The sequence below is a fragment of the Lactuca virosa genome, chromosome 8 (genome assembly GCF_052849685.1).
Source record: "Lactuca virosa cultivar CGN04683 chromosome 8, Lactuca_virosa_CGN04683_v6, whole genome shotgun sequence".
Lineage (NCBI taxonomy): Eukaryota > Viridiplantae > Streptophyta > Magnoliopsida > Asterales > Asteraceae > Lactuca > Lactuca virosa.
The window spans coordinates 43,619,179-43,630,096 of NC_136433.1; positions in this window are offsets into that span (position 1 = coordinate 43,619,179).

The following is a 10,918-nucleotide window of genomic DNA, read 5'->3' on the forward strand; positions in this document are numbered from 1 at the left end:
AAGCTGAGAAGGTCTAAATAATCAAATTACACTCAACAACTTGCAAAATCTAAAATCTTAAAAACAAAAAATAAACTAAATACACTATTTCAGTTCATAATGCACATTTTCATATCTAAGAGCTCTCAAACAAAAAACTATACTAAATAAACTATTTCTTCCTCTTAAAGTCTCCAGTTGATTAACTACAATGACTATTCAACATCTAGATTTGGCGGTGTACCAGATGTCGAGAGTGATTGAAGTAATGTTGGTGGTAAACTCAAATCCAGAAATCCACCCCTTTTCTTCATCATAAACTCGGATCAATATGGAGGGAGCTGAAGTGAAAGGGCCTACTGTTGTATACAACAACGTATTTGGGGATGATGTTTAGATTTATGGTGGTTTACGTTTATACAGAAGATGGTGGTGTTGATGATGATGAAGGAAATGGGGATGGTGGTGACGTTGTTAGTAATGTGAGGGTTTTATGGAGCTGGTGCCGGTGGTGAGATTGCTTGTGGTGGTAGTGAGGACTATTTGAGAGGAAAAACAATATGAATGATATTCTTTAAAAAAAGGTCGTTAAGAATTGAGTAGAGGTTGTCATAGTGGTCAGGGTTGTAGAGGAAGTGTGGGAGGAGGTCACATCTTAAGTTTGAAGCTACGGTTTTCAACGATGGATTATATTTATATTGTAAATATTTAGTTTTCATTGGTTTAAACTTATTCACAAGGATCACCAATATATAATTAATCTACACCATTCAAATTAAATTTAAGGTTTATATCTCACCTCCTTATTTTTAAGACTTTGGTCTTAAAAACTTTTGGTCTCCTATTATTTATGCATTATAAAGTAGTATATATATATATATATATATATATATATATATATATATATATATATATATATATATATATATATATATATATATATAAAAGAAAAAAAAACCTAAACCAAAAAAACTAAACCGAAGAGACTAAAAAGAACTAAAAACTGATATGGTGGAAACGGATTAAAATCCATTCTGTCGTATTACTTTGTTAGAAATTTATCTGAATGATTACCGTTCTATTTTTATTGATTAATTTCTTCCTTTTTCAATACTATTTCGTTAACATATATGTCAACAATGTCTTTTTCTTTATTATCCAAAACAACAAACTATTTTTATTTATAGAGAAATAACTATTTATAAAACTTTTTACCATAAAATAGCGACAAAAATAAAAAATAAACCATGAAATTATATAGTCGGTCCAAATCAACCATCTGTGAAACTTGGTTTACTGCGAAAACTATTTTAAAATTGGCTATTATTGTTATTTTCTTTTATTTATCATAAACCAAAACAACAACTTTATTTAATTATAAAAGATTTTTTATTCTATCAATTGGGTTTTTTTGTTCATGATCATCAAGTAAAAATGTAAAATGCTACAAAATTTTGTTTGTTTTTAAAGTTTTTTTTGTATCATTATTACTGAATGTTCAACAAATTTTTTATGATTGACCGTTAATCTAACGAATGTCTTTATTATGGTGTATATAAAGCTTACTGACAAAAGTTATACCTTTCTAAATTAATTTTTTGTTTCAAATATTTAATAGTCATTACGATTTTGAATTATAAATAATGTTTTTCTTTTTCAACTGTGGTTTTACGGGTTTAAACCCTATATATATATATATATATATATATATATATATATATATATATATATATATATATATATATATATATTACCTTCATTTAATTTGTTCTAACTCCTTAAAACCTAGAAAATTGCCAATTATTACTACCTTCATTTAATTTCATTTTAATAAAACAAAAATACTTTAATCTAATAAATTGATAACAAAATCTCAATAGATACAAAATTAATATATGGAAATATTTTATTATTATAAAATAGTAAGCGCATAATTAAATAATGAAACAAAACTAAAACATAACAATAATTAAAACCAAATTATAATATTATTTTTCTTTTTATATACAATAATTATTATTTTATTTTATTCTTTTTAATAGTAAAATATTTTATATAATCAAATTTAATGTATGTGGTTATGGTATTATAGTACTTGTTGATAGAGTATTATAACATTTGAAACTATTATATGAGAATGTTGGAAATAATTCAAATTAAAAAAATAAATTTTAAATGTAAAAAAAAAGAGATTAATGATAAATGTTATAATTTGGTATAATGTTATTTTTATTTCTTTTAGAATTGTTAGTCTGATTGACATGCAGTTTTTCGTGGGTTTGTTTACAACTAAAAAGCAAAAACACAATGATTGAAAATTTTGTTTATTCTTTCATAATAAGTTGATAACTACATATGGAGAATCATAACTAAGCTTGAATAGGAGGACGACAAGCAGGATTTCTTGAACAGAAACAATTAGGGTTTTCCAACGGGTTTTTGCAACAATTTTGTTCATTGAATGGATTCCCATCACACGGAAGACTACATATGCATCGAGAATGACGTGGTTGCTCGCAAACTCCAGGTAAGTGACAAATGTAACCACTAAACGCGTCAGAATTACAATAACTGTCGCAATATTGATCTGAACATTTATTACTATCGACATTGAAATACCTTGGGCATCCCCAACCTGTACACCCGAAAAATTAAAATAAATAGCCAAATAAAATCACGTTGTTTTTTATATGAAAAAAAATTCAAATTAATTGCAATTTAATGTATAAATATAAATCATTACAAGTATTTGAGTTTACCCTTGTTTTTAACCACAAAACTATTATTACAGAGAAATGCTAGTCATAGGCCACGATTACAAGTATTTGGGACATTTCCGAAGGAGAAGATTACACCAATCCTGCCAAGTAAGCAGATTCTCATATTTTGCTCTAAATTGAACGTATTGATATAACATTTAGTGATGCATAGACGAAAACATTTTGTTTTCAAAATTGGTTGCTATTTAAGGACAAAGTAACTCCATTTGGTTATTTTTAGAAAAGCCAAATTTAGGTATGAAATATAAATTTCTAAGATGAAATTATGTACTAATTACGACATTGTGATTGATCGATGTTGGAAAACTCGGGTTACACATATTTGCATAAACTTTTACATCCTATCAAATTGTAATGTGAAATGGGAAAAATATTAGGCTGAACGGAGTGGGAGCGGGAAAGGGGTGAGGGAAGCTTCCCTCACTCTTGAACACCACTCCTTGGGTGAGGGAAACATCCCGCGGGAAAGAGGTGGGGGGGGGATTACTCTCTCTCTTCATGCTATTGGATAGGGTTTTTTTTTTCTTTTTATCCTTTATAATATTTATAAAATTATATATCTATCAAAAAAATATAAAAAATATATTAAAATTCATGGTTTTTAATTCCCTACAAAATGAATATAATATATGTATGAAATATATTTTTAAAAAAATATAAAAAAATAGTGAGGGAAGCTTCCCACCAATTCCTTGGGTTTTAGGTGAGGGAAAAAGTGGTGTGGCCCACAAAAAGTGAGGGAAACATCCCTCCCACACCCTCCGGTCTTATAGACAATTTTATAAAAACAACTAACAAGATGCTAGAGAACAAGCATAATATACATATACATGCGTATCACAATAATATATATATATATATATATATATATATATATATATATATATATATATATATATATATATATATATATATATATATATAGAGAGAGAGAGAGAGAGAGAGAACCAAAGGCAATGGATGGATAGAGGGAGAGGAAAAGTAAGAATAACATGGTGTTGGTAGTGAAGTTGTTCATCCTTGTTATGAAACAAAAAATTTGATTTAGGGATGTAGAATTTATACAAATATTTTAGTGTCCGTTGTGAGGATTCATTGAATGTGAAATTAATTGAATATGACAATATAAATTATATGATAGATATTTACTTCCATATTACAATTGGTCTAATCAATTAAATTAAGACTTTACCATTTTTGGTCAACTTGATAGATTTTCCATTGCAACAGGTTGAAACGAAAGGGTAAAATAAAACAAATGGGTAAGTAAATTTGAGACGTTCATTATTATATATATATATATATATATATATATATATATATATATATATATATATATATATATATATATATATATATATTAAAGTTGTGGAAGAAAGCAATAGTAAAGTTGTGATACTTTGTCCAGGTTTGGTCCCTTAATTTACATATCCGGTCCTTGTACTTCTTTAATTAATTTATTCATGTCCTTTTGTTTGCGTTCCATTCAACTTCCCATTTTTTTGGCAGAATTGGTCCCTGTATTATTGTTGGAAGTTAGGAATACTAAATTTGGATGTTTTTTTGGTAACTTTGGTCATTATTCTTTACCCATTTTCACACTTTTGGTCCTTGCAATCAATATTTTTACACTTTTTTGGAACCTTTTAATATTTAAAGTTTGGCCACAAAACTTTAACGTTTTGACAACTTTGACCCCTTTTCTAAAAAGTTGCTAATTCCTACCCCTTTAATTCTTTAGCCATTTTCACATTTCTGGTCCTTGCAGTCAAAACTTTTACATTTTTTGTCCGGGACAAAGCCCAGACTTTTCATCCTTGCACTTTCTATGTCTGTCATATTTATCAATTCGGAAACAATATTGAAAGCTTCTGGCCCCCGCGTAGCGGGGGTAACCTTTCTAGTTTTTGTTATTTAAGTTAAAATAAATGGGCAAGACGTTTATTTGTATGTTCAAATTGAGAATTTAGAAACATTTTGACAAGTAAGACCCGTAATATATATTTAAGATTTAATTTGTATCTTATGTAAAGATGCCAAAAGTGGGGCTCATGTATAGGGTGTCAAAGACTCCCTCCATACCGTCTCCGCCGACCCCGTTCGCAGAGGGGTAATCATCTTACAATGTTTCGGGTTCAAGATGTTTGCGACTTTTAACCCTGTTTAGTTTTCGAGGCAAGGCGGGGATTTCTATTTCCGAATAGCTCGCAACGACCTGAAATAATTATTCTATAATTAGTTTTTTTATTTATAAACAAATTATTAAACTTAGAATAGTCATTATGTAATACTCCCTCCGTCCCAATATTATTGTCCACAGACAAAAAACACACATATTAAGAAAAACATTAATTACCATTAACTTTATTTAATAAAATGACAGTTTTGTCATTACTTTGCATTTAATGTTCCATCGGGGAGATCATCGAGCATTGCGTATCACCTTCCAAGAGTAGGTGCGATGTTATTGGTAAAAACAGTCTGTGGGTTAGATTGTTGGCGAACCAATTGGTGATGGTTCGAACCCTGAGTGGGGGAGAACCGGGTACTTTTGAGGAGATCCGAGATTTGTTCAAGAGCGGTTAGAGAACTGGATAGAGAGGCCTGTGGTGCGGATTCCTAAGACCAGGGTTTTTGGTGGTCAAGGAGAGGTGCAGAGTGAAATAGTGCATGTGGCACGTGTTTGAGAAAGGATGAGTGTCTCCACGGCAAGTGGCCGTTGGTCGGAGACCTTGTGGTGGTTAGGAATCCTTCAAGGTTAAAATGGTGAATTCGAGGTGGTTGGCTTGTGAGGTTAGTTCGGCGGTTGAGAATTTCTGGTTCAGAGTATGGGCTATTATATGCAGTATGGGAAGGGAAGAAGTTGATTGGGCAACCAACTTCAGGGTCGTTATGAGTATTCTTGCATGAGTTTTGAGCAATAGAGGAGGAAGTTTCGGATTGTCATCTTCGTGTTCTGAGTCGTTGGCAATTTCTCCGTGTTTTAATTTGGGAGATGGAGTATTCCTTGGTTACAAGAGACACGAGAGAAAGACCGGTTGCGAGGTTCCGAGGAAGCAATGCGGTATCTGAGTATCATGCCATGAGTATGAGATCAGTGGTAGAGTCAAGACACTGCGAGGCGTTGTGATGGTATTCCGGGGTATCCGAGTTTAATGTCCTAAAATCTCGGATTATTTTGAGTTTGAGTTTGAGATGACGAGTGGTGTATCAAGTGTCTATGGTTCCGGTGGGGGCCCTTCAGCTAATTGACATCAAATGGATTTATTTGAGAATGTGAATTGCAGCGAGAAAAAGAAGTTTTGTCACGACGATGGTCGTCCGAAGTAGTGATGCTTAGCCTGGATGGGTGTGTGTGTACCTATCTATGCTGGGCCGCCGAGCATGAGTTAGTGATCGCAGTGTGGTGTCAGCCTGAGGATGAGATTGTGAAATGGTAAGAGTAAGTGCGGTGAGACTGCGGGAAGCTGTAGTTTCAATGAGTCAGTGCAGAGAGGTTGTGGTGATGCTACGAGGAGCCGTAGTACTTACTATTCAGTGAGAGGTTGTGGTTATGCTACAGGGAGCCGTAGTACTCACTATTCAGTGAGAGGTTTTGGTTATGCTATGGGGAGCCATAGTACTCACTATTCAGTGAGAGGTTGTGGTTATGCTACAGGGAGCCGTAGTACTCACTATTAAGTGAGAGGTTGTGGTGATGCTATGGGGAGCCGTAGTACTCACTATTCAGTGAGGGGTGCGGTGATGCTACGGGAAGCCGTAGTACTCACTATTTAGTGAGGGGTGTGGTGATGCTACGGGGAGCCGTAGTACTCACTATTGAGTGAGAGGTCGTTGTGATACTGTGGGGAGCCGTAGTACCCTCTAGGCAGCGAGAGAATGTTGTGATGAAGTGCTCTCCGATCAGAGCTTGACACAGAAGAGTTTTAGGCTTGGGTAGCCCTAATATTTGAGTGTGTGGAAGCCTGGGGTCGAACCAGGGGCGAGACTGGGGTCTCCATATTTGTCGGGAGTCGTTATATTCTGAATTGAGTAGTGTTTGACGCAACCAAAGGGAAGTGGATAAGTGAGGAACGCATGGGTTGCGGGTCATGAGTCATGAATTGAGTGGTTCGTTGGGACGAGTGGTTCCAACTCTGTGTCGGACCAGACTCTCGAGTTGAGTTCGATCCTAGTGGTGTATTGAGTAGGCAAAATGAGATTCGGGATTCAGAAATGAATTTCCTTTGGAAGGGGGTATTGGTTCCATCTGGTGTCTTAGACCTGAGTGGATCAATTCATAAGTATGAGAAAACCACAAAACGCATGGAACTAATGAGTAGTAGACGGCAGAGATCGAGAGTGAGTCGATTTCCGTTTTCGCTTGAGGTAAAGCAAACTTTGCGACTTGTGTGTCGCACTGGGCCGAGATAGTTGTATTGATAAGGAAGTCAGTGAGACGTTTTGGTACATGCATTGGGTAACCTTTGAAGGTTCAATTGCTGGGTCAGGAGATGACCTGGTGCTCAGTATTGAAAGGGATATTGAGAAGGGATCTGAGGTTTATGTTTGTCAAATGTCGGAGGACGCTTCTGAACAAGCATGGTCATTGTTCGTGTCTGAGGGCAGGGTGTTGAGGGTTCGTTGTTCAGAAGGGTTGTGATTGCAGTACAGTGGATGAGTCCCTGGTGTGATGTGATCCTTCCATTCCTTGGTATATGATCTGGATGGTTTATCATGTCTGGGACGAGTGGTCGGTAGCCAGTTTTGGGCATGGACTTGTTTTATCGGTCCCCACTGGAGAATCGGAGGGGCAGTGAGCTATCGGGGTTTGTTATTCGAGGAGCGAATAACGTGGTGACATCTGGAAAGGGCGGTCTGGCTGTGTGTCAGGCTACTAGAGTCCCAGATTCTTGAGAGTCCGAAGAGGTAGCATAGTGGCAGATGGTTCTGTCCTTTTCCAGGGAGGAGTTCATGTTTGGGTTCAGATGCCCAGAGAGGAAGATAGCTGTGTGGTACGAGATCCCTTCGATGGTGCTGTTCGGTTATTGGATTAGATCGGTATGTGGTGGAGGAGCGATTTCGAGGGCGAAATCTAATTCAAGTGGGGGAGATTTGTAACATCCGGAATTTCGAGTATGATAGTTCATGTTTCAATTTTGAAGATTTTGGAGGGGCTCGACGAGTCGAAGGTCTGACTCGCCGAGTCACGTCGAGTGATCACAGGGATTTAATGAGCGGACTCGACGAGTCCAAGAATGGACTCGCCGAGTAGGTACTGGGCGGAGAAAACCCTAAGTTCCGGGGTTGGAGCCTATTTAAATGAACTGATGACCTTCGATGCGCCTCATATCTCCTATGAGAAACCCTAAATCGCCATTGGAGCCATGGGAGAGTTCTTATGATGAAATCAAGTATTTTGGTGGGTTTTATGGAAGGAAAAGAGCATGATTCAAGCAAGGAACGAGATGGGGGCTGTGGATCTAGCATTTCTTCACATGGGACTGCTGTATGAGGTTAAAGCTTGCACCTTTCTTGTTATTTTGCTTAGATCTTGTAGATATGGAAGATTAGGGTTTCTTCCACCATTGTTGGGACTTTGTATGCATAAGGTCTCTCATGAGGCCTAGACTTCAGATCTGGACCTTGTGAGGTCCAGAGAGTCCAAAGATTATAGCTTTAGTTAACCATATAAGAGTTATTGTGGTTAATCATCCTTGTTAGAGTTATATTGGCATTATGAGCTTTATATGCCATGTTTAAACGTAAAGCTTGCAGCTTTACGTGACAATCGACCCTCAGGATGGTAGATCTAGGGTTTGGGGTGACGGATCTGCCTTAAATCGTCTGAATGAACATTTGGTCTGAATGAACTCGCCGAGTCGATGAGCCGACTCGACGAGTTGGTTAGGGTTTGTCCCGAGGAACCGAATCAGGCGATAGCTCGACGAGTTGGGGGTCAACTCGACGAGCTGAGCTGGATTGTCACGAGATTTCTGAGGAAAGTAAGTGGACTCGACGAGTCGCAAGGGTGCACTCGCCGAGTCGGGTCAAACATGGACTGTTGACTCGAGTTTGACTTCTGTTGACTTTGGGGCTTTGATCAACATAAGTAGTAGAGACCATGGAGGGGTAAAATGGTCTTATATCCACTTCAAAAAGTTAAAGAGAAGAAGAATAACCTTCGGTCATTAGAGTTGTGATTAGAGTATCACTTAGAGATATTCATCCCTTGTGTTAGGTGGAGGCTAGTTCGAGATTCAGGAGCGGGGTCTTTACTTGCTGCTGGTCAGGTGAGTCTTCTCACTATACATTACCTAGAGTGGTATCTATATGTAGACCGGAGGGTCTTGTGTGCTATGTGTATGTATGAGATTATGTGCATTGTGATATATGTATGCTATGTGTTGTATAGACCGGACCGGAGGGTCCAACGATATAGACCGGACCAAAGGGTCCAACGATATAGACCGGACCGAAGGGTCCAACGAGCTATGACCGGACCAGAGGGTCCAACAAGCTACAGGACTGGAGGGTTCCGCTGAGACACATCGACCGGAGGGTCGTACTGTAGCCTCGAGTGGCGTATGTGTTGTATGTGGTATTTTGGGGAACTCACTAAGCTTCGTGCTTACCGTGTTATGTGTTATGTGTTTCAGGTATCTCAGAGGATCGCGGGAAGGCACCGGCTTGATTGTACACACCAGAGAAAGAGTCATGTTTTGAGGATCCTGACTTATTAATGGAGTTGTGTTTTGTAAATTGAATGAACGAGATTTCTATACAATATGTTACGAAAAATATGCGATTTTAAAATGAAAATTTGTTTGAAAATTACGGTGTTACATATACGATGTCTTTTACAACATTTAATGTAGAGCTTGTACTTAAGTTTAGACAAAAATTTCATTATTTATAGTTTCATATTCAATGAGTTACGATACCCCAAAGTCGGCATATCAAGGTTGGAAAATTTTCAACTTTTCATAATTTTCAACTTTTCCTTTTCCATGTTGATAGTTGTAGACTTGTTATGCACCAAAGAATGGGTGAGAAATTCTATAAATTCGATAATAAACGAAATTGACAACATCTTGAACGATGATGATGTAGCTTTGAGTATTTTTTTTTCAATTTTTGTTCTATTATGATATGATTATTACTTTTTACTAAAGGCTAACAACATTTATGTTTTGTGTTTATGTAGAGATTGCTCAATCTTTAAACATATTAGATGAGTGTTGGGTGTCGAATCCAACAAAATAAATTATCAAAATATGATAAAAGTTGAACAAACTTAGACACACTAAGGATTAGTATGAATGGAAGTAAGGTTCGTGTCCTCAGGGAAACGGATTAACAAATTACACCAAAGATGTTCAATTAAAAGTATGATTGTCACTTAAACAAAATAAAAACAATGGAGTTTTGATTTTAAAAACTACTACAACTAGCATGAATCGTATTAAAAATAAATTCAAATATCTATTGTTATGATTCAAGTTATGTAACTAATAATTATGGTGCAATGATTTTATAAAGAGTGAATTCTATTGACATGTGATTTTTGGTCCTTATAACAATCTTCCATGTATGTATTTAATCACATGTAGTTCATTGATTAAACCTACTATGCAACACTAAGTTCTAGCAATATTGATTTAGGGTACACATTACATTGATAATGATGTAACTGTCAATTATAATAAACCATCACTCCGTTCGGAATGTTTTAATTATAGTGTATGGATCTATAATGGATTTGAATCATAGAAAAAAAACAACACGATTAATTATTCCCAAGAACGTTAGTAGAAAATTAACAAAGTGATCGATTTCATTAACAATCTAAAATGTTTCTGAAAAAGAATCCAGAATTGAATACAAAAAAACATACAAACAAAACATTCAAGAAGATCTAACATAATTACTTCACATAAAAGTTAAGTTAAACCCTAATGTTGGAATTTGTAAGATTTAGCCTTACACAACGACTAAATCTTCAAGTAATCTAAGAGATAAATATAAAATCAAACTTACAATCAAAAGAAATTAATACACTTGAAATATATGAATTCCCCTTTAAAATTCTCCATAAAATTTTCTGCAAAATGAAGTTTGTGGTCAAAATGACCCAAAACCATGTTGACAGCACGACTGTGTGGTTACAAGAAGTTTTC